Below are 25,118 nucleotides of genomic sequence, written 5' to 3'. Positions count from 1 at the left end.
GGTGGGGCTGGTTCTCCTGTGCCCAGTGCTTATCTTCTTAAGGTAATAACTGGAAAGCTGAATCCAAAACTCACCACCTTCACCAAAGGAGATTTTCGGAAAATGACAGATAGTCAGGTGGATTAGCATTCCAAGCTTAGATCGTGAGGAAGTGTGTAGGAGATAATGATTTTGCAATTTTAAACTGATGGGAGAGAGTGATTTATGGTTTTAGATTGTGTCATACATTCGCAGCGTCCAGAATACTCTGTTGTGAATATCTATCCTGTACTTTATTACAAAGCCAAGGTCTCTGACAATGAAAACCAAAACACCCAGGAAACATCGCCTCCCCTCGTAATCGGATAAAAGAATTCTGAGAAGTCTGGTTGAACTTAGAACACAGATGGAAAGCTGAAAGATTAGATCCACTCCCAAGATCCAGTGCTTAAACAAAAGGAGACTACAATAGGATGAGGCAGGAGTTGGCTAATGTAGATTGAAAACAAAGACTTTATGGTGGGAAAGTTGACGGACAGTGCGGGAATATCAAAACAATTTTTTTGAAATGCTCAGCAAAAGTATATATCAGGGAAAAGGAAGGACTGTAGGAAAAGGAATAATCTGCCGGGGGTGTCTGAGGAAATAAGGGAGTCTATCAAACTGAAATAGAATGCACACAGATTGGCAAAGACCAAGGAGATTAGAAAAACTTTAAAGATCAATACAAAGCGAGATGGGATTGGGGGAGAAAAGTGATGAATAACTATCCCCAGGGCCAGAATATCAGTTCACACTGCTAGAGGGGAACATATTGCCTCTGTAATTGTTGAAGCACTTAACTGTTACCATAGAGATAATCCTGATTAAATTAAAAATCACAGCACACTCCAAAAGCTTGTACTTCCAAATAATCCTGTTGGACTATAACCTGGTGATGTGTGGTTTTTAACTTTGTCCACCCCACCCCCGGCTCCTCCACATCAGAATCCTGACAGACAGCCCCACTGAAACTGAAGCGCCTGTCAGATACTTGAGGGAGCCACGGGGGCGTGGGGGAGGGGTGTGTGGTTTAACCACAAAGTGCTGAACTGAACTAGACTTTCTAACTGCAGTTGCCATGGAGATAATACTGAGAGACAGTCTCTATTCAAAGTCCCAAACCACAAAGGTATAAAAATGGGAGCGGCACATCGGACAGGCGGGGAGTTACCTGATGCTGCCTGGAGGTGTTTTGCATGTACACTATCCAGGTAACTGCCGTGTCTCATCAATAAAGACTCAAAGAAGACCTCTCAGAGTTCTGTGCCTAGTTATTCCTATCCAGCAGGGTTCAGGAATATGAGCACACAGCAGTCAGTCTTCATAGTGGAGGATACGAAGAACATGCCAGTAATTGATAAGGAGACTAAGGAAGGTGAGAATCTAGATAATAACCATTATCACGAAAGAGTTAGAGCTGGACAAGTTAATGGAGCTAAAGGTAGACAAGTCTCATTGCCCTGATGGAATACATCCCAGGATACCAACAGAGTTAATCGGAGAAATAGCAAATGCACTTAGAGTCATAGCATCCTGCAGCAGAGACAGGCCCTTTGGCCCAAACTAGCCCATGCCGACCAGAATGTCCATCCACGCTGTCCATCCTGCACTTGGCCCATTTGGTTCTGACCCTTTCCTACCCATGTATTTGTCCAAATATCTTTTACCTGTTGTGAGTGTTCCTGCCTGAACCACTTCCACTGCCAGCTCATTCCATATATGTACCACCCTCTGTGTAAAACAGTTGCTCCTCAGCTTCCCTTTTATTCTTTCTCCTCTAATCTTAAACTGATCCAATCAAGCCGTCAAATCCTTGAGTTCTTGGGAAAAAGACTGAGTGCATTCACCTTATCCATGCCTCTCATGGTCTTATACACTTCTAGAAAAGAACCCCCTCAGTTTCCTCTGCTCTGAACATAAAATCCTCACTTGTCCAACCTCTCCCTATAATTCAGACCCCTGAGACCTGGCAACATCCTTGTAAATTGTTCTGCACTTTTTACAGTTTAATAACTGAAACCTACATTACATTCATCATATTTCCAGTGTTTCCCCACGGCACTGGAACCGACGTGACAATGCCAATGGATTACAATCCATGACCGAGAATGAACTCCTTTACAACAATCCCGTTGTTTCTGATTTACATCTTCCGCAGTTCTTTTGGTTTTAATTTACCGGGAGTTTGTAATTCAGGTCCCACAGCCTCTGTCCCAGTCTCTGCTGTCTCTCCCAACCCCAAACAGTGACAGTGCACCTGCACAGCTCATCGACAGGTGTTGTCTTGCTGGCCACACCCCTCATTCAATCCCATTGGCTGCAGGACCGCACAGACTCTCCTCCCATTGGTCTGGAGCTGCCGTCAATCAGCCGGGCCCCATTGTGATGAGAGTGGAGGGCTGATCACTCTCTCTGCCCTGGGATGAGCTTCATCATTCACAGTGAATGGGGCAGTATCACAGAGCACAGGGCCTGGGGGCTATTCAACCTGCTGCAAGCCTGTCCCAAGTCCCCTCCCACGTGCCCATAGCCCCCCAAATCTTTCCTTAAAAAGTAAAATTCTAAGTCTGTTTCAGAATACCTGCTGAATCTGTGTCGTTCAGACTGTTCCAGATGCTCAGAACTTACTGAGTAAAATAGTGTTCACATTTTCACCTTGTATTATTTGCCAATTACTTGAAAGTAGTTACTAAAAATTATGACAGTGTTAACAATTCCTCTCTCTCTCTCTGCAAATTCAAGACCTTGGAACCAAATCTGCACCAGGTCGAAATCACTGCTTCACCTTCTCAGCTCCAAGGATAATTATCTGTGCTTCAGCTAGCTCTCCGCAAAATAGAGGAATGCATCTTAATTTATTAAGATCAAAGAAACAGACCTTTGGTCCAATTCGTCTGTGCCAACAAGGAATCCTAAACTAATGGATTCCCATTTACCATCTATTGGCCTGCATCCATCAAAACCCTTCCTATTCATGGACCCAATTGGAAGCCTTTTAAATGTTGTGATTTTATCAGCCTCCACTACTTCATCTGGTAGCCCCTCCCATACACACACCACACTCAGCTTGAAAACGTTGCCACTTAGATCCCTTTTAAATCTTTGCCCTCTCAACTTAAACCCAGTGCTCTAGTTTTGGACCCACCTAACCTGAGGAAATAGTACCCCGGCTGCTCACCTTATTCACACCCCTCGTGATTTTATAAATCTCCATGAAGTCACCTCTCAGTCTTGGACTCACCAGAGAAAATAGCCCCAGCCTATTCAGCCTCTCCCTGTAGGCCAAATCCTCCAATTCTGGCAACGTTTTTGTAAATCTTGTCCAAACCTTTTCAAGTTTCACAACATCCTTCCCAGAACAGAGAAATTCAAACTGAAAACAGAATTCCAGACGTGGCTTAATCAATGTCCTGTCCAACCACAATATGACATCCCAGCTTCTGTATTCAATGCATTGACCAATAACGGAGAGCATTAATGGAGTCCCATTTGCCAGCGGTTCACCCTTATCCCTCTAAAACCTTCCTCTTCATGTACCCAAATCAAATGCCTTTTAAATGCTGCAATTGTGCTAGCCTTCACCCCTTCCTCTGGCAGTTCATTCCATACTTGCAATGCCCTCAACATGAATAAGATGCCCCTTAGATCCCTTTTAAATCTTTTCCCTCTCACCTTATGCCTGTACCCTCTCGTTCTGGACCAACCGAACTTGGCAAAATGTCCCTGACTGCTCACCTTATCCATACCTTTATGATTTTATAAGATCACCTCTCAGCCTCCAACTCTCCAGGGAATATACTCACAGCCTATTCAGCCTTTCCCAATAGCTCAAACCGTCCCAATCCTGGCAAAATCCTTGCAAACGTTTTCTGAAACCTTTCAAGTTTCTCAACATTATTTTAAGAACAGGGAGATTGGAACTGAAAACAGAATTCCAGAAGGGCCTTAATCAGTTCCCTGTCCAGCCACAATATGACGTCACAACAGCTGCATTCAATGCATTGACCAATAACAGGGAGCGTATCAAATGCTGCATTCACTCCCCCGCCTACCTGTGACTGTACTTTCAAGGAACTAGGAACCTGCACTCCAAGGTCCCTTTGTTCAGCAATGTTCCCCAGGACTTTACCATTAAGTGTATAAGTCCTGCCCTGATTTGCCTTTCCAAAATACAACAGCTCACATTTATCTAAATTGAACTCCATCTGCCATTCCTTGCTCCAGTGGCCCATCTGATCAAGATCCTGTTGTATTCTGAACTAACCTTCTTCACTCTCCACTACATCTCCAATTTTGGTGTCTTCTGTAAACCTACTGATCATATCTCATATATTCACACCCAAGTCATTTATTTCAGGGCCCAATATCCATCCTTGCAGCACATTGCTGCTCACAGGCCTCCAGTCCGCAAAGCAACCCTCCATCATCATCCTCTGTCTCCTACCTTCAAGGTAGTTTTGTAATGGCTTGCTCTCCCTGCATTCCATGTTATCTAACCCTGCGAACCAGTCTGCTTTGTGGAACCTTGTTGAATGTCCATATTAACAACGTTCACCGCCTGGTTTAATCAATTTTCTTTGTCACTTCAAAACACTCACTCAAGTTAGTGAGACCCAATTGTGCATGTACAAAGCCACATTGACTCTCCCTGATCATTCCTTACTTTTCCAAATAGATGGTTATCCTGTCCCTCAGAATCCCTTCCAACAACTTGCCTGCCACCGACTTCAGGCTCACTGTTGTCTTGTTCCATGGCCTCTCCTTACCACTTTTAAAAAAAATAATGGCACCTCACCTGTCGCTATCAACGATACAAATACCTCAGGAGAGGCCCAACAATCACTTCCCTAGATTTCCAGAAAGTTCGAGGATACATCTGATCATTTTCCAGGGCTTTATCCACATTGATGCGATTTAGGACATCCAGTCCCACCTCCTCTGTAACACGGACACTTTTCAAGTTATCACTGTTTATTTCTCCAAACACTCCAGCTTCCATACACTTCTCCAGTAAAAATGACGTGAAATATTTCCATATCTTTTGCACCCCCTGTGGTTCCATAGACAGCCTTGTTGACCTTTAAGGGGTCCTATTCTCTGGTCCAGTTAATCTTTTGTCTGTGATATATTTGTTTAATCTCTTTGGATCCTACTCCAGGACATCCCAGAAAGGCCGACTTCAAGGACTGTAATTTTCCTCTGACTTGATCAACAATGCGCTCCAACACATACCCTCCACTTCCCGCACCTCCGCCTTTACCCCACCCCTCCAGCCACAATAAAGAATATAACCCTGCGTTCTTCACCTTCCACTCCACTCATCTCCAGACACAGCGCATTAACTTCTGTTATTTCTGCTACCTAAAGTCAGACCCCACCACCAGAGACATATTTCCCTCCCCACCTCTATCTGTGTTCCGCAGAGACCATTCCCACTGCGCCTTCCTTGTTCGGGCCACACCCTCCCACCAACCCACGCTCCACACCCTTGACCCTCCCTTGCCGCCATGGGAAATGCGGACACACCTCCCCAAAAGGAGCTTTTCACATCAGGCAGAGATTTGCCTGCACATCCCAAAACCTCATACTGCATCTAGACACTATGGGCAATATAACATGGTTGATCCAACTAACCTACACATCTTTGGACTGTGGGAGCAAACTGGAACACCCGAAGGAAACTCTTACAGACACTGGGGAGAAAGTGCCAACTCCAGCACAGACAGTTGCCCGAGACTGGAATCAAACCCAGGTCCCTGGTGCTGAGGAAGCAGCGCTAACCACTGAGCCACAATACTGTGGGATCTTTGGTGCTGATGCGCTGCTCCACTGATACCTCAGTCACTCACCCTGCCTCATTTCCTAACAGGCAGCGATGACGGAGTGAACTTATCGCTCGACAGTTAATCCATAGAGCCAGATAACGTTCTGGGGACCCGGGTTTGAATCCCATCACGGCAGATTTTGGAACGTGAATTCAATAAATATCTGGAAAAAAATCTAGTGACGACAAGAAGTCCATTGTCAATTGTTGGAAAAACCAATGTGGTTCACTCATGACCTTTAGGGAAGGAAAATGCCATCCTTACCTGGTCTGGTCTGCATGGGACTCCAGACCTAGAGCAACGTGTACCAGCCTCTTAACTGCCCTCTGGGTAAACTGCCCTCTGGGTAAACGCAGCAATAAATGCTGGTCGAGCCAGTGACAGCCTCATCCTGTGAATGAATAAAGAAAACAGGTCATGTTTTGTTCCTTCTCTAGCAGGTACATCCTACAAACTGACTCTGAAATGTTCTCGTACACACTGAACAAATACCTTTCCATCCAAGCCCTTAATACTACAGCACTCCGAGGCCATGTTGGTAAAGTTAAAACCACTTATCATTGTATCCATATTATTCTTACAGATAACTGAGGTGTCCTGGTAAAATTGTGTCTCAATTCCCCGCTGACCATTGGGAGAGAGTCTATAATACAATCCCAGTAAGATGGTAATCCCTTTCTTATTTCTCAGGACCAACCAAATAACTTGCCTGGATGTACTCCCAGGAATATCCTCCCGAAGCCCAGCCATTATGTTATCCCTAATCAAAAACACCTCTCTCCCTGCTCTGTTGCCCCCTTTCTTTCGCATCTGTACCCTGGAACATTAAGCTGTTCATCCTATCCATCCCTGAGTGATGCCTCTGTAATTGCTGTAATATCCCAGTGCCATGTTCAAAACCATACCCTGAGCCCACCTGCCTGACCTGTCAGGTCTCTTGCACTGAAATAAATGCAGTGCAACTGGTCCGTCCCACCTCATTCTGTGACTTGCTCTTGCCTGCCTTGACAGTCTGACTGGTGAACAGTACCAGCCTCAGACTCACCTCTTTTCTCACTATCTCTTTAGGATTACCCCGACTCCCTCACTGGTTTAATGCCTCCCGAGTGGCACGAGCAAATCTCCCTGCTCTTCAGGGCCCCATGCTTTCCCCTTCCTATGCCATTGGTACCAATGTACAATGACCTCCCACTGGTTATTTTCCCTTATGAGAATATTCTGCTCCCTCAGAGACATCCTTGACACTGGCACCAGGGCAGCACCACCCCATTCTGATGTCTCACTGTCAGCTGCAGAAACGGCAGACTGTGCCCCTGACTAGAGAGTCCCCTATCACCATCGATCCTGTGGAACTGGATATACCTCACATTATGTTAGAAGCCAGTCTCAGAACCAGTAACTTGACTGTCAGTGCGACTTTCCCCTGAAAGTCTATTACCACCTACATTTTCCAAAACAGAATACTTGTCTGAGATGGGGATAGCCACGGGAGACTCCTGCAGTACCTGCCTAGCACTACTCGCTTTCCTGGCGGTAACCCATCTACCTGACTGTATCTGCAGTATTCTGCATTCCTGACACTGCCACCTATCACACTCCCCGGCTCCTGTCAATTCCTCACTGCCTTTAATCACTCCTCCGCAAATTCTTGTGATCCAACAGGATTTGCAATCACACTTCCTGCAGACAATCATCAAGATTATTGAAACTCTCCCTAATCTCCCACATCCAACAGGAACAGCACGCCACTCTACAACAGGCCAGTTCTGCGCCTTCACAATCTACAGACCAAGACAAAGGCACAGTCTGACTGCTCGAAAAATACTGCCCGAGAATATCTTAATGCTTACGTTTTATATCTTAAACATTGAATCAAGAGACCCTAAGATATTAAAAAGAAATCTTCACCGGACTCACGATTGTAGATTAAATAAAATAAAACCGACAAAGATTGATATTTGAAGAGACTGAAACTCACTGAGCTGATCCCCGGCTCTGAGTATTTCCAAGGGTGAGGTCTCTCTGAGGCCAGCTGTGAAATGTCACTGTTTCTCATCTCTGCCCACTCCATTTCCAGAGAAGGTTTTAACTTCACAGCAAGTCAGCTCAGAGAGGTCACTGCTTGGTTTTATTCACTGGGGGTTGCCTTTGCTGCCCAGACCAGTATTTATTGGCCACCTTTCCTTGTTTTGGAGAAAGTGGTGGTTAACCGCCTCCCTGAAATGCTGCAGTCCATGTACACCACAGTGATGTTTGGACAACAATCCCCCTCTGGCCCCACAACCCTCCCTGTCTCTGTAATCCCCCTCCGGCTTCAGAAATTACATGCCCGAGGCATAAGATTTTTATTTAGATTAATTTTTGTTGAATAAACTGGCCCAAAAAAGTGAAATATTTCACTCCCAAACAAATTTCTTTTGATTGACCTTTTGGAGAGGCTGACACATGGACGTTACAGTATTTTAACTCTAATTGTACACGCAGAATGAAGGAAATTTCTTTTAAACATTGCTAAAAAGGGAGGCAATGGCTTAATGGTATTCCTGCCAGATGAGTGATATGTACAGTGTTCCGAGGATTAGGGATAGAATCCCAACATGGCTGATGGCAGCATCGGAATTCAATACAATTTAGAATGAAAAGGCGAATGATGACCATGAAACTATTGTTGATTGTTAGTAACCCATCTGGTTCACTAATGTCCTGTAGGGAAGGAAACGGTCATCCTCACCTGGTCTGGCCTACATGTGATTCCAGACCCACAGCAATGTGGTTAACTCTTAACTGCCCTCAGGAAAAATACTTTAAAAACTGTTAACAAATACTCCGCAGGTATCACTTAAAAACTGGCTGTTCCCATTGGGACTGTGAATTTCTGAAAGGCCTGAACTAAAACGGAGTTTCAGCTTCACCTTCTCTCTGTCTCACCTCACTCTGTTTGCACCCAACTCCAGAACACTCTCATTGAGCCAAGCAGCCCTCACAGCGTAGCCGTCATTTTCATTGTCTGCTCACACCTACACTGCCCTCAGCCTACTGTACTGTCCCAATGCATCTCAATGGGAGCTCAGGGACAGCACCTCATCTTCCAATTCAGCCCTTTGTAACCCCAGAGTCAACATGGACCTCAGTAGTTTCTGAATGAACAGACAGTTGTCAGAAGCTGGAACATTCCACCTGAAAAGGTACTGGAATTTGAGTCCAAAAGGAATTTTAATGGGAAGTTTACAGCTTAACATCATGGAGTGGGTGATTGGGTCTAAATCTGAGAGTTCTTACAAAGAGACGAGGTGTAATCTGGATAAATCTGTGCTCCCTCTCAGGCCAATACCTCCTTCCTCTGCTGCAGGGCCCAGAACAGAGCACATACCCAAAGGGTGACCCAACCATGAATTTGTACATCTTTCTGCTTAACAAAAATATTGGGGATATTTTCCCACAAACAGATCAGACAGACTTTCTCCTTCCACAGTTAAATGCCAATTATATTCAGATCCTGATGACTCCATTGACTGTAAAAACTTGCTTTTGAGATCCCAGCCTCAATTATTCCGATTTAATATCCTATGAAATGAATTCACAAAACAAAACTCACACAGTCAGTACAGGAAGTATATAAAGACATACTTTTTTCTTGGTATGTGCTTGATGTGTAAATGCCTCTCTTCAAATCGCACCCCCCCTCTCCCCCCCCATCCTAGGAAGGGGACATGCACATGCGCCTCACTGTACCTTACCCATAATAAAGATGGCGGCCATATCCCAGAACCTGTCACCGCCTGAGGGCCGCAGCCATTTTCCCATCTGCTGCAAACGCGGGACTAAGAGTTTCTAATTCAGACTTATGAACCGCACAGAGGGTAATTAAAATTTCCCAGTCTAAAGTGCCTCATTACCTCCCTGACTCCGAGGCCACTCTCCCCTTCCCTGTTTGCATCTCCCACATTCACAAACTGCCGAGTCACGTGGCACTGCACAGGCAGAGTTACTGGTGACGTGTCATCCCACTGGCCACGCCCCTTATTCACTCCCATTGTTTGGATGACCAGCTGGTTCCACTTGGTCCACCAGTCCCATCATTTTTTCCTATTGGTCCGAAGCTTCCACCAATCAGCTGGACCCCATTGTGAGGTCAGTGGTGGGATCCTCCCCCTGTCTGAATCAAACAGCTGCCTGTCACTTTAACACATGAGCCTGTTCCCTGGCCAACATCTCTGTCTCATGCTTACTGCAGTGTTCCAGTGAGGCCAGAACATACCAAATGGCCCCATTATTTCAAGGACTGCAATTTCCCCTCCCATGTGGTCAATACCACCCACGAGATCTCCTCCACTTCCTGCACCTCTGCCTTTGAAACCCACACATCCAACTGCAACAAAGATAGAACACTCCCCTAAGTCCTTACCTTCCACCCAGATACAACACATCATCCTCTGCCATTTCCACCACCTACAATCAGACCACACCACCAGATTCTGAAGGGGTTTGACAGAATAAATACTGATGTGTCAGAGAGTAAATACTGAGAGGGGAGTTTGAAACCAGATTCTGAGTCAGTCACAGAATCAAGGATTCTGTTTCGGATTCGTCACGTTTAAGGCAACACAGACACGGGTAAGGGGTTTCAGTAGCAATGGAGCTGGGGTGAGGAGGAGACAAACAATGTTTAAGAGATTGGAATTCCTGGTGTTTGGGATTGTGGATGTCTGCATAGTTCCCAGTGAGAGGGAGAGGCTCAGCAGTAAGGGAAAGGAATTTGTCAGGCAACGGGTTTAACCACTACAATGTTTCATTGGAGGAAACTGCACCTAATCGAGTAGTGGGAATGTGGTAAGCAGTTTAATAACTGAGTAACAGTGGAGTAATGGAGAGGGATGATGGGGAGGGAGAGCTGGGCATCGTCAGTGTACATGTGAAACCCAACATGGTGCTTTTGCACAATGTCACCTCCTGGTAGTATGTACGTGAGACACAGAAGGGACCAAGGACACCAAATGCAAGGAATTCAGAAAGGAGTTGGAGAGTGGAGATGGAGCAGGATTTTGGGAGAGAAGGACATAACCAGAAAAGACAGAACAAGGAACAATATCTGTGAATCGGTGAGGGGGACTGATGAGGAGGAGGAGAAAAGAGAGTTGGAAAGTCTATAGTTTAGTGAGATTAGGGTAAAGGGTCAAGGTGAGCTTTGATAAGGCTTGACAAGAGACTGGAGGAAGATGTAGGTTTAGGACAAAAACCAGGAACACCACGTGAGGCAGTTTGGCTCCGTGGGCGAGTGGGATGGAGGGAAGCAGCAGATCGGATTATCTCAGTCTTAGTGACAGAGAAACTCCATGCGCGCCAAACTCTTGTTGTTGGAGAGAAGGATGGAGGAGACAGGATGATGGACAGTGTTTCACAAAAAAACAAAACCTGGGTAAGTGATATTTAAAGCGAGTGAACAAACCTAATTTATTTAAATTTTATCCAAAATATTAAAACAAACGACTGAAGTCCTGGTTCGAATCCCATCTTGGCAGGTGGTGGAATCTGAATTCAAGAAAAAATAACTGGAATTAGGAATCTCCTGATCTCCATGGAACCATTGTCAATGGTGGAAAAAGCCCTGCCAACCTGACAGTGGCCCAGCCAGCTACTCACTGTATTAATCACTGCAAAGTTTCAACAAAGGAATGAAACTGGATGGACCACTCGGCATCTAAGAAGGCACCATTTAATACAACCACAGAATCAGCCCTCTCGATGGTGCAACGTCCTCCTCACTAACATCTGGATTTTGGGACCAAAATGTGCAGAGCTGTCTCACAGACCAATCAAGGAACAGCCTGACATAGTCATACACACAAAATCAACCCTTACAGACAATGACCAGACACCACCATCCCCATCGCAAGATATTGAGATTGTGGTGATGGAAAAGCACAACAGGTCAGACAGCATCCGAGGAGCAGGAGAATCGACGTTTCAAGCCTAAGCCAGTCATCAGCCTGACCTGCTGTGCTTTTCCAGCACCAGACTCTTGACTCTGATCTCCACCATCTGCAGTCTTCACTTTCTCCTGAAATCTCTGGATATGTCCTGTCCCACCGGCAGGACAGACCAGGCAGATGTGGTGGCACAGTGGTCTACAGACAGGGAGGATTTGCCCTGGGAGTACACAGCATTGACTCCGGAGACCAGGAAGTCTCATGGCTCCTGCTAATTACCATGTACCATCCTCCATCGGCTGATGAATCAGTGCTCCTTCATGTTGAACAACATTTGGAGGAAGCATTGAGGCAATAAAATGGTGTCAAATGTACTCTGGGTACAGGATTTCTATATCCACAATCAAGACTAGCTCTGCAACAGAATTACTGACTGAGCTGACCAGGTCCTAAAGGATATAGCTGCTCAACGGAATCTGCAGCGGGTGGGGAGGGAACCAACAAGAGAGAAAAACATACTTGATCTCATTGTTATGAATTGACCAGCGGCAGATCCATCTGGCCATGACAGTATCAGTACGAGCGACCATCACACATTCCTTTTGGAGACAAAGTCTTGCCTTAAAGTTGAGAAAAACCTCCATTGTGTTGAGTGGCACTATCACCGTTCTAAATGGGACAGATTTGAAGAGATGGAGGATCTCAAACTGGGTATCTATGAGGCACTGTGGGACATCAACAGCAGCAGAACTGTACTCCAGCACAATCTGTAATCTCATGGGTTTGTAAATCCTGCTCTCACCCATCACAATGGACAGGAAAGGAGGGCATGCCATGAGCAGCACCAGGCAGACCTAAAAATGAAGTGCCAACCTGGTGAAGCGACCAAACAGAACTACCTGCATATCAAACAGCATCAGCAGTAATCAAAGGAGCTGAGTGATCCGACATCCAATGGAACAGATCGGAGCTCTGCAGTTCTGCCACACCCAGTTGTGAACGGTGATGGATAATTAAACAACTCACTGGAGGAAGCATCACAGATATCCCCACCCTTACTGATGGAGGGGCCTCACACACCCATGCACCAGATAAGATGACAGCATTTGCAGCAATCTGCAGCCAGAAGTGCAAAGTGGGATGATCCATCTCAGTCTTCTCCAGTGGTTTCCAACATCACAGATGTGAGTTTAAGCCAGTTCAATTCAGTTTGAATAACATCAAGAAATGGTTAAGTAGTGCAAAGGCTATGGGCCCGACCAATATTCTGGCAATAATACTGATGGTTTGTGCTCCAGAACTTGCCACCCACCAAGCCAAGTACCGCTCCAGCACTGGCATCTACCGACAATGTGGAACATTGCCCAGGAATGTTCAACAGAAAAACACAGGGCAATCCAACCCAGGCAATTTCCATCTATCAGTCCACACTCGATCAGCAGTAAAGTGATGGAAGATGTCATCAACAGGGCTACCAAGCAGCAGCTGCTCAGCAACAGTCAGCTCAGTGACACTCATTTTAGGCTCCACCAGGGCCACTCAGCTCCCGATTGTGTTACCGCCCTGATTCACAACCTGACAACTAACTGAATCCCAGAGGTGAGGTGAGGGTGACAGCCCAGTCCCACTACAAGACTACTATTTCTAGCTGATTCTACCCTCATCTCAGCTCATATACTCTCATCTACCTTGTGTTATCTCCAGACTTCATTATCCAAAAACACTCCTGGCCAGCTTCCCACATTCAACCTCCCTGTAATCTCAAGAAAAACTAAATCTCTGCTGCCCAAGTACTCCCTCTACCAAAACTTGTTGATCCACCAAAAGGCTCCTATTCATAATCAACAACATAGAGCCACAGAGATGTACAGCTTGGAAACAGACCCTTCAATCCAACCCGTCCATGCCGACCAGATATTCCAACCCAATCTAGTCTCACCTGCCAGCATCCGGCCCACATCCCTCAATTTAAAATTCTCACCCTTGATTTAATTCCTGGTTGTGATCATCCCTAGCTCGCTGCATCACACACCCCTTGAGACCTCGACAACCCATTCTTTTCGAGACTCCCAATGACCTGTTAATTCATTACTTCACCTGTGTGGCTGCTTTTACAGTTGTCAAAGCAACAAGGTCTGAAATTTGCAGCTAAAACCTAACAGGTCTGCTTTCCCCCTTTAAGACATTCCTCAAAACCTGCTTATTTGGCAATGGTTTTGGTCACCTGACCTAATATCATCCTTCTCTGGCCTTATGTCTAAAGTTCCCAATAATATTTTTATGAAATTATAAGCAGCATAATAACACTACAAACTGTTCTTGATTCGGACATTATATTCAGATCTTTACTGTTGCTGTAATAAATACTCTGTAATGTCTCTTAACCAACCACATTGTGGGAGCACCTTCACCACACAAACTGCAGCTGTACAAGAAAGTCAAACGTCACCCTCTCCACAGGCAACAGGGATTTGACATTAATCACTGGTAATTGTGGAAGGAGAAACACAGTTGATGTTTCAGGGAGTGCAAAACGGATTACAGGGAATGAAAATGGTGCAGAATTTGATAGTTCGACATGGAAGGAAAATGCACTTGCTAATTAGAAAAAAGAATTCTTGACTGTCAAAGATTTTCCAGAAAAAAATTAATAAGCAGCACATGGTCAGGGGCTGGGCGGCAGTGAAAAATTAACTTACAGAAATGTCTGTAAAAATAATAGTCAAATACTAAACAGACCAATGGGTCTGTTCGAGACTGAGGAAGCAAGATATTGACAAAGTGGTCATGAGGGAGCCCAGAGATGAAGCAGAACAGTGTAAGCTGTTATGATCCCACAGTCAGAGAGATGTATAGCACCGACACAGACCCTTCGGTCTAACTCATCCATGCCAACCAGGTATCCAAACCTAATCTATTCCCATTTGCCAGCACTTGGCCCATATCCCTGTAAATGCTTCCTAATCAGATCATGTGTCTATTTAGATGCCTTTAACATGTTTTAATTGTACTAGCCTCCACCACTTCCTCTGGCAGCTCATTCCACCTACTGCATGAAAGAGTTGTCCTTTAGGCCCCTTTGAAATTTTATCTGTTCACCCTAAAGCAATGTCCTCTACTTCTGGACACCACCACTCCAGGGAAAACATCTTGTTCATTTACTCTATTCATGCCCCTCATGATTGTATAAACCTCCATAACATCACCACTCAGCCTATGGCACTCCAGGGACAACAGACCCAGCCTTTTATGCCTCACCCTGTAGCTCAAATCCTGCAACCCTAACAACATCCTTGTAAGTCTTTTCTGAAACCTTTCAAGTTTCACAGCACCCTTCTGATAGGAGGCAGGCCAGAACTGCACACACTATTCCAAAAGTGGCCTAACGAATGTCCTGTACAGCAACATGACCTCCCACATCCAATACTCAATGCTCAAACCAATAAAGGAAAATATACTGAACACCTTCTTCATCATCCTACCTGCCTGCAACTTGACTTGCAAGGACTATGAACCTGCAGTCCAAGATCTCTTTGTTCTACAAACATCTCCAGGGCCTTGTCATTCAGTGTATAAGTCCTGCCCTGATTTGCTTTTCCAAAATGCAGCACCTCATATTTATCTAAATTAAACCCCATCTGATCAATATCTTATTGTAATCTGAGGGAACCTTCTTCATTATCCACAATACCTCCAATTTTGTATGACCTGCAAACTCATTTACGATACCAAATGAATGACGAAACAAATCCAGAAATAAACATCCATTTCTCGGAGTTTGAATGTGCTCTGTGTAAATCCTGCCCAATGACTCTGTACCAGAGAAAGGCTGCACATGCACCTGGCTGCACCTTGCCCCCTACAAAGCTGGTGGCTCCGCACGTGTCCAGTGAATTTTTGCCCCAAATAAAGATGGCGGCGCGCACTCATGCCTGCAGCCACACTGAGGCAATTCCTTGTTTACTGAAAACACGAGACTGGGACATTCAAATTTGTGTTTTCCGACGTGCATATTTTGTTTGTAAAACCTCTCCGCTCATACAGAATCTCTCTCACCTCCTGCTGTTCCACAGACAGCCTTGATTTTTGCGGGTACCTATTCTCTGCCTGGTTACTCGTTATCCTTAGTGTATTTGTACAATCACTTTGGATTCTCCTTAAACCTAATTCCTAAAGCTATCTCATGTCCCCTTTTTGCCCTCCCGGTTTACCCAGAGTATACTCCTACTGCCCTTTTCTCCTCTAGGGATTCACACTAGCTCTCTGTACATGCCATGTGCCTCCTTCATTTTCTTGACCAGGCCCTCAATTTCTTTCGACAGGCAGCATTCTCTACACCTACCATCCTTGGCCTTAACAGGAACATACTGTCTGTGTACTCTCATTGTCGCAGGCCTATGGAGGCAATGGCAGATGAGGACAGAGAAGCAATCATTCTCAGTAAAGAGGTAATATTGGGAAAGATAACAGCCTAAAGGTAGATGGGTCTCCTGGCCCTGATGGATTGCATCCCAGGGACTAAAGGAGATGGCAGGTGGGGGGGGGGGGGGGGGGGGAGAAAGAGAGGAGTGTGTGAATAACAAATAGACTTGTGATAATTCACTAAAATTTGTTGGATTCTGGGACGGGTTTGACAGACTGGAAGCTGCAAATGTGGTGCCACTATTTTTGAAAAAGGACCCGTTAGCTTAACTTCTGTAGTGGAGAAAATGCTTGAATCTCTCAAGGAATTAGTGTTGAGAAATCTGGGTAGAAATTGTCTCATTTAGCAGACACAGCATGGATTCAGGAAAGACAGGTCATGTTTAAGAATTTACTGGAATTATTTGAGGATACAACGAGTGCGTTGGATAAGGCAGACTCCTGGGATGTGGTGTACCTGGATTTCCAGAAGGTATTCGATAAGTTGCCACACAAAAGGCTGCTGAATAAGGTAAAGATGCACAGCATTATGGGTAATGTGTTATCATTGATACAGGATCGGTTAACCAACAAAAAATAAAGAATGGGGATAAATGGGTGTTTGGATTAGTGTTGGCACTACAACTATTTGCAATTTACACAAATGTTTTGGAGTTGAGGACCAAGTGTACAGTGTCAGAGTTCATATTTGATACAAAGATGAGGTAGAGCAATGACTGCAGAGGCCACTGTAAGTCTGCACAGGGATACAGATAGGTTAAGTGAGTGGGTAAGGATCTGGCAGATGGAGTTCAATGTTGGGATATGTGAGGTCATACATTTTGGTTGGACTAACAACAAACTGGATGATGAAATGGTGAAAACATGCAGCAGGCTGTCCTTGTGCATGAATCACAGGAAGTTGGTTTGCAGGTGCAGCAGGTAATTATGGCAGTGAAGGGAATATTGTCCTTCATTGCTAGAGGGATGGTTATGCTGCAGCTGTACAGGGTGCTGGTGAGGCCACACCTGGAGTACTGTGTACAGGTTTGGTCCCCTTACATTAGCAAGGATGGACTGACACTGGAGGGAGTACAGAGGAGGGTCACTAGTTTGAGTCAGGAGTTGAGGGTTGGTGTATGTGGAGAGATTGAGAAAACTGGTTCTAGAGTCATTGTAATCTAGAAGAATGGGAGGTTGGAGACGAAAAAAATAAAATTATGAAGGGGGTAAGATAGATAGAAGCTGGAAGGTTATTTCCACTGGGGACGGTTGAAACTAGAGCATAACCTCAAAATAAGGGGGAGCAGATTTGGACTGAGTTCAGGAGGAGCTTCTTCAGCGAAAGGGTTGTGAATCTGTAGAATTCCCTGCCGAGTGCAGCATTTGATGTTATCAACTTGAATGCCTTTAAGGCAAAATGTAAATTTGTGAACAGGAAAAGAATTAAGGGTTATGGTGAGAGATCGGGAATGTGGAGCTGAGGCCATGAAAAGATCAGCCCTGATCTTGTGGATGGCAGAACAGGCTTGAGGGGCCAGATGGCCTACTCCTGCTCTTATTCCTTATGTTTTTATGTTCCCACTTTCCAGCCATCCCTTTCCCTGGGAATAACCTCCCACAAACAAAGATTGAAAGTGCTTCCCTTGTGCTGTCAAAATTGGCCTTTGTCTAATTTAGAAACTTAACTTATAGATATGGTCTATTATTTTCTGTAACTATTTTAAAACTAATAGAATTATCAGAGAATCCCAACAATGGGGAATGAGACAATTCAGCCCATCACATCGACACTGACCCTCAGAGCCGCCTAACCTCCCCCGTAACGTTGCATTTCCCAGGGCCACCCAACCTTCACATCCCTGAACACTGTGGGCAATTCAGCCTGGACAATCCACCCAACCGACACATCCCTGAACACTGTGGGCAATTCAGCCTGGATAATCCACCCAACCTGCACATCCCTGAACACTGTGGGCAATTCAGCCTGGATAATCCACCCAACCTGCACATCCCTGAACACTATGGGCAATTCAGCCTGGATAATCCACCCAACCTGTACATCCCTGAACACTGTGGGCAATTCAGCCTGGATAATCCACCCAACCTGTACATCCCTGAACACTGTGGGCAATTCAGCCTGGATAATCCACCCAACCTGTACATCCCTGAACACTGTGGGCAATTCAGCCTGGATAATCCACCCAACCGACACATCCCTGAACACTGTGGGCAATTCAACCTGGATAATCCACCCAACCTACACATCCCTGAACACTGTGGGTAATTCAGCCTGGATAATCCACCCAACCTACACATCCCTGAACACTGTGGGTAATTCAGCCTGGATAATCCAGGAGGTAAAAACAATGACTGCAGATGCTGGAAACCAGATTCTGGATTAGTGGTGCTGGAAGAGCACAGCAGTTCAGGCAGCATCCAAGTAGCTTCAAAATCAACGTTTCGAGAAGGGCTTTTGCCCGAAACGTTGATTTCGAAGCTACTTGGATGCTGCCTGAACTGCTGTGCTCTTCCAGCACCACTAATCCAGAGCCTGGATAATCCACCCAACCTGCACATCCCTGAACACTGTGGGCAATTCAGCCTGGATAATCCACCCAACCTGCACATCCCTGAACACTGTGGCAATTCAGCCTGGATAATCCACCCAACCTGCACATCCCTGAACACTATGGGCAATTCAGCCTGGATAATCCACCCAACCTGCACATCCCTGAACACTGTGGCAATTCAGCCTGGATAATCCACCCAACCTGCACATCCCTGAACACTATGGGCAATTCAGCCTGGATAATCCACCCAACCGACACATCCCTGAACACTGTGGCAATTCAGCCTGGATAATCCACCCAACCTCCACATCCCTGAACACTGTGGGCAATTCAGCCTGGATAATCGAAATTACCCAGCATATCTTTGCACTGTGGGAGGAAACCAGGGCACCCAGATGAAACCCACGCGACAACCCTAATAAGGAGATCATCCCTTCCTTATTTCCGAGTTCCACCCAAATAACTTCACTGTACGGACTCCCAGGAATGTCTTCCTTAAGCACAACCATAATGCTGTCCCTAATCAAAAATGCCACCCCCCCTCCCCTTGTCCTCCTTTCTATCCTTCCTATAGCATCTATACCCGGAAACATTAAGCTGCCAGTCCTTTCCATCCCTGAGCCACGTTTCTATAATACCCATGATATCCCAGTGCCATGTTCAAAACCATACCCTCAGCTCATTTGCCTTCCCTGTCAGGCCTCTTGCATTGAAATAAATGCAGTGTAACTGCTAAATCCCACCTTGTTCTGTGCCTTGCCCTTGCCTGAAATGACTATTTGCCTTCTGAACTGTACCAGCCTCAGAGATACCTCTTTTCTCAGTATCTATTTGCAATTACACACACTCCTCGCTGGTTTACTGCCTCCTGAGTAGCATTAACAAGTCTCCCTGCCTCGATATTAGACACCTTCCAGATCAGGTACAATCCATCCTTCTTATGCAGGTCAACTCTACTCCAGAGTTGATAACAATGATCCAAAAATGTGAATCCTTTTCCCCTGCACCAGCTCCTTAGCCACTCATTGAGCACCTCTTCCTCCTCTGTAATATGGACTTTTTTTTCAAGATGTCACCATTTATTTCCCCACATTCTATATCTCCCATGTACTTCTTCACAGTAAACACTAATGCAAAATACTTGTCTCCCTATCTCGCCCCACACAATGGCTGCCTTGCTGATCTTTGAGGGTCTCTATTTTCTCTCTAGTTAGCCTTTGTTCTTTAGGTATTTATAAAAGCCCTTTGGATTATCCTTAACCCTATTTTCCAAAGCTATCTCATGTCTCCTTTTTGCCTCCTGATTTCCCTCTTAATTATATTCCTACTGCCTTTATACTTAAAGGATTTTTGGATTGGAATAAATGCAAAATAATAAATCTTGATAAAACAAACGAAGGCGGGACTTACACTCATTAAACGTAAGGCGTTGAGTAGTGATATGGAACAAAGAGACCAAGGGCTTCACGTCTTTGAAGTTTGTGTTACATGTAGACAGGGTGGTTAAGAAGGTGTTCAATCAGACTTACCTTCATTGTTCAGACCTTTGAGTATAGGAGTTGGGACGTAATGTTGAGGTTGTACAGGATGTTGGGGAGGCCTCTTCTGGAATTCTAAACCCAGCTCTGGTTGTGCTGTTATAGGAAGGATATCATTAAATCGGAGCAGGTTCAGAAGAGATTTACTGGAATGTTAATGGGAATGGAGGGATTGTGTTATCAGGAGAGGCTGGGACTGTTTTCACTGGAGTGTAGGAGGTTGAGGGGTGACCTTATTACAAGGTTTATGAAGTCGTGAAGAGTGTAGATAAAGGTGAATGGCCGGGAGAGAGGGGAATTCAAAATTCGGGTGCATTCATTTTGAGAAGAGATGAGAAAGATTTGAGAAAAGACATTAGGGTTTTTTTTTAAAAAAAATTACACGTGTGGAATGAACTTCCAGAGGAATACAATTACAATATTTAAAATACATTCAGAGAGATAAGTACGTAAATAGGAAATATTTGGATGGATGTGGACCAAGCGGAGGCAGGTACAATTAGTTCAGTTTGGAATTATGGTCGGCATGGACTGGTTGGACCACAGGGCCCGTTTCCTTGCTGTATAACATTAGGACTCTAATTCTCACTATCTCCAAATTCCTCCATCCTCACAACTCTCCTGATCACTGTCACCTCATCCAGCCTCACAACTCTTCGTTATTTATATAATTCCTCTCCAGCCACAGAAAGCTCCCTGTCTCTAATCTCCTCCAGTTTCTCAAATCTCTGCTACATGTGCCTTTCTTTAAATCCAGCCTTAAGGATACCCTCATTCACTCCGATTGGTTGGAAGACAAACTGGTACTGCCTGGTCCTCCAGTCCCACCCTCTGCCTCCTATTGGCCTACACTGACATCAGGCCCATTGTGAGGTGAGTGGTGGTATCCTCCCTCTCTACCCTGGGATGAGCTCCATCATTCACAGTGAATGGGGCAGTATCACAGAGCACAGGGGCTGGGGGCTATTCAGCCCATTGGGGCTATACTCTTTCCCTCTGGAGATGCTGCAAATCTGTCCCAACTCCCCTCCCATTTACCCATAGCCCCCCAAATCTTTGCTTAAAAAGTAAAATTCCGAATCTGTTTATGAATAACTGCTGAATCTGTGTCCAGCTGCTATTCAGACTGTTCCGGATGCTCAGAATTTACTGAATAAAATAATGTTCACATATTCACCCTGCATAGTTGCCAATTACTTGAAAATAGTTACCAAAATTGTGACGTTGTTAACAATTCCTCTCTCTCTCTCTGCAAATTAAATACCTTGGAAACAAATCTGCACCTGGTCAAAATCATTGCTTAACCTTCTCGGCTCCAAGGACAATTATCTGTGCTTCTGCTAGCTCTCCACAAAAGATGAACACATCTTATTTTCATTTATTAGTGTCAGAGACGTACAGCACAGAAACAGACCTTTGTTCCAATTGGACCATGCCAACGAGGAATCCTAAACTAATGGAGTCCCGTTTGCCAGCTATTGGTCCGTATCATTCGAAACCCTTCCTATTCATGTAACCAATCGGATGCCTTTCAAATGTTGTAATTCTATCAGCCTCCACTACTTCATCTGGCAGCTCATTCCACACAGCTCAGCTTGAACACGTAGCCCCTTAGATCCCTTTTAAATTTTTGCCCTCTCAACCTTAAGCCCATGTGCTCTTGTTTTGGACCTGGGGGGAAAAGACTCCAGCTGTTCACCATATCCATGCCCCTCGTGATTTTATAAATCCCTAAAATCAACTCTTAGCCTTTGACTCTCCAGGGAAATTAACCCCAGCCGATTCAGCCTCTCCCTTTAGCTCAAATCCTCCCACCCTGGAAAATCGTAAATCTTGTCTGAACTCTTTCAAGATTCACAACATCCTTCCCAGAACAGGGAATTTTGAACTTAAAACAGAATTCCTGAATGGCTTAATCAATGTCCTGTCCAGCCACAATATGATGTCCCAGCTTCTGTATTCAAATAATTGACCAATAAGTATACCAAACGCCACCTTCACTAGCCTTCCTACCTGCAACACCACTTTCACGGAACAATGAAACTGCACACCATGGTTTCTTTGTTCAACAACACTCCCAAGGACCTTACCATTAAGTGTATAAGTCCTGCCCTGATTTGCCTTTCCAAAATCCAACAGCTCACATTTATCTAAATTGAACTCCATCTGCCATTCCTTGCTCCAATGGCCCATCTGATCAAGATCCTGTCGTATTCTGAACTAACCTTCTTCATAGCCTACTACACCTCCAATTTTGCTGTCATCTGTAAACATACTGACCATACCTCATATATTCACATCCAAGTCATTTATTGAAGGGCCCAATATCCATTCCTGCAGCACATTGCTGCTCACAGGCCTCCAGTCCACAAAGCAACCCTCCATCACCACCCTCTGCCGCCTACCTTCAGGCCAGTTTTGTATCCAAATGTCGGGTTCTCCCAACATTCAATGTTATCTAACCTTGCTAACCAGTCTGCTTTGTGAACATCGTTCAGTGTCCATATAGGCAACGTCCACAGTCTGCCTTCAAAAAAACTCAATCAAGTTAGAGAGACAGAATTTTCCACACACAAAGCCATGTTGACTATCACTAATCAATCCTCGTCTTTCCAAATACATGTAAATCCTATCCCTCAGAATCCCTTCCAACAACTTGCCTGCCATTGACGTTAGGGTGACTGTCCTCTTGCTCCCTGGCCTTTCCTTACCACTTTTTAAATAATGACACATGTCTTCCAGCACCTCATCTGTCACAAACGATGGTATAAATATCTCAGGGAGGGGCACTGCCATCACTTTCCTAGCTTTCCACAAATTTCTGGGATACACCTTGCTAAGATTTAAGACATGCAGTACCACCTCCTCTGTAATATGGACACTTTTCAAGTTATCACTATTATTTCTCCAAACTCTGTAGAACAGAATAGCATAGTATCTCTCCCACTTCCTGTTGTTCCATAGATGACCTTCTCGGTCTTTAAGGTGTCCTATAATCTGTCTGGTTATTCTTTTATCCTTGATGTATTTGTAGAATCTCTTTGGATTCTCCTTAAACCATTTCCGAGAGATATGTCATGTCCCCTTTTTACTCTCCTGATTACCCTCGAGCATATTCCTGTAAAAACGTGATCCTGTACTCTCGATTCCTCTGCTTCCGCCATATCTGCTCCCAGGAGAAGCAATTCCACTCCAGGACATCCCAGAAAGGTTTCCTATTTCAAGGACCACATCTCCCATCCACGTGATCAACAATGCCCTTCAATGCAGATCCTCCACTTCCTGCACCTTCGCCTTTACACCACCCCTCCAACCACAAGAAGAATATAATCCACCGGTCCTCACTTGCCACCCCACTTATCACCAGATACAGCGCATTAACCTCTGCCATTTCTGCTACCTACAGTCATACCCTACCACCAGGAATATATTTCCCTCCCCAGCCCTTTCTATGTTCTGCAGAGACCATGGGAATTTTGGTGCCGATGTGCTGTCCTACGGATACCTCACTCACTCATCCTGCCAAATGGCCTAGTGATATTTTCGCTAAACGGATAATCCAGATACCCAGATAATGTTCTGGAGCCCTGGGTGGGAATCCTGCCAGGGCAGGTGGTGGAATGTGAATTCGATAAAAATTTGGAATTAGGAATCTGTGAATGACTATGAATCCATTGTCGATTGTTGCGAAAAAAAACCCCCCATCAGATTCACTAATATCATTCAGGGAAGGAATCTGCCATCATTACCAGGTCTGGACTACATGTGACTCCAGACCCACAGCAATGTGACTGCCCTTTGGGCCCAGCCAGTGACACCCTCATCCTGTGAATGAATAAAAAAGGTCAAGTCTTGTATACAACCATACTATTCTTACAGATAAGTGATGTCTTCGTAAATTTGCTTCTTAATTCCCTGCTGACTATTGGGAATGGGGCGAGGAGGGGTCAATAGTACAATCCCAATAAGGAGATCATCCCTTTCTTATTTCTCAGTTCTGCCTGGATGTACTCCCAGGAATACCCTCTTGAAGCCCAGCTGTGATGTCATCCCTAATCAAAAATACCTCTTCCCCTGCTCTGTTGCCCCCTTTCTATCCTTGCTATAGCATCTATACACTGGAACATTAAGCTGCTGGTCCTATCCATCCCTGAGTCATGCCTCTATAATTGGCATAATATCCCAGTGCCATGTTCAAAACTATGCCCTGAGCTCATCTGCCTGACCTATCGGGCCTCCTGCACTGAAATAAGTGCAGTGTAACTGCTCAGTCCTACCTCGTTCTCTGCCATGCCTTTGCCTGCCTTGACTGTTTGACGTCTGAACTGTACCAGCGTCAGACTGAGCTCTTCCCTCACTTTCTCTCTGGGTTTACCCACATTCCTTCACTGGTTTAATGCCTCCTGAATAGCACTAGCAACTGTTCCCTTCCAGTGCCAGTACAATCCATCCTTCTGATGGAGGTCAATTCTACCCCACAAGAGATTCGAATGATCCAACAATGTGAACTCTTCTATTCCGATGTTATTGATACCAATAAACAACAGCCTCCCCTCAAAATGGTTATTTTCCCCTTTAGGAATATTCTGCTCCCTCTCTGAGACATCCTTATACAAAAATTACACATTAGAATAATAAACCTTACACTCATCAGGTCATCATAAAAGGATTACATGACACATTGAAGGTTTGGGGAGACCTTTTGAGAGAATGCGATGATTCAAAGGAGAATTTTTAAGCAGCAAATGGGATTGATCTGGAACACAATACTCACATACACAATGTGAATATCCAGGTCCTGATATACTGAGTAATGCAATTAGAGTTTGGCAG

The 25,118-nt window shown here is 45.0% G+C and overlaps 1 long non-coding RNA gene across 2 annotated transcripts in view; it reads right to left on the bottom strand.

Annotated features, from left to right (window-relative positions):
* Positions 1–25,118, bottom strand: part of LOC140470087 (uncharacterized) — a 34,574-nt gene that overhangs the window by 3,794 nt on the left and 5,662 nt on the right. The window contains exons 3-4 of one of the 2 annotated variants that reach the window (XR_011956360.1): positions 20,277–20,381; positions 6,111–6,237 (exon numbers count right to left, since the gene is read on the bottom strand). This is a non-coding gene — a long non-coding RNA (uncharacterized lncRNA). The remainder of the gene's footprint in view (positions 1–6,110; positions 6,238–20,276; positions 20,382–25,118) is intronic. The other variant, XR_011956361.1, reaches the window with a different exon arrangement.

The sequence above is a fragment of the Chiloscyllium punctatum genome, chromosome 50 (genome assembly GCF_047496795.1).
Source record: "Chiloscyllium punctatum isolate Juve2018m chromosome 50, sChiPun1.3, whole genome shotgun sequence".
NCBI classification, from domain to species: domain Eukaryota; kingdom Metazoa; phylum Chordata; class Chondrichthyes; order Orectolobiformes; family Hemiscylliidae; genus Chiloscyllium; species Chiloscyllium punctatum.
Note: the sequence above shows the minus strand (reverse complement) of the source record. Positions and strands in the feature narration are given on the sequence as shown.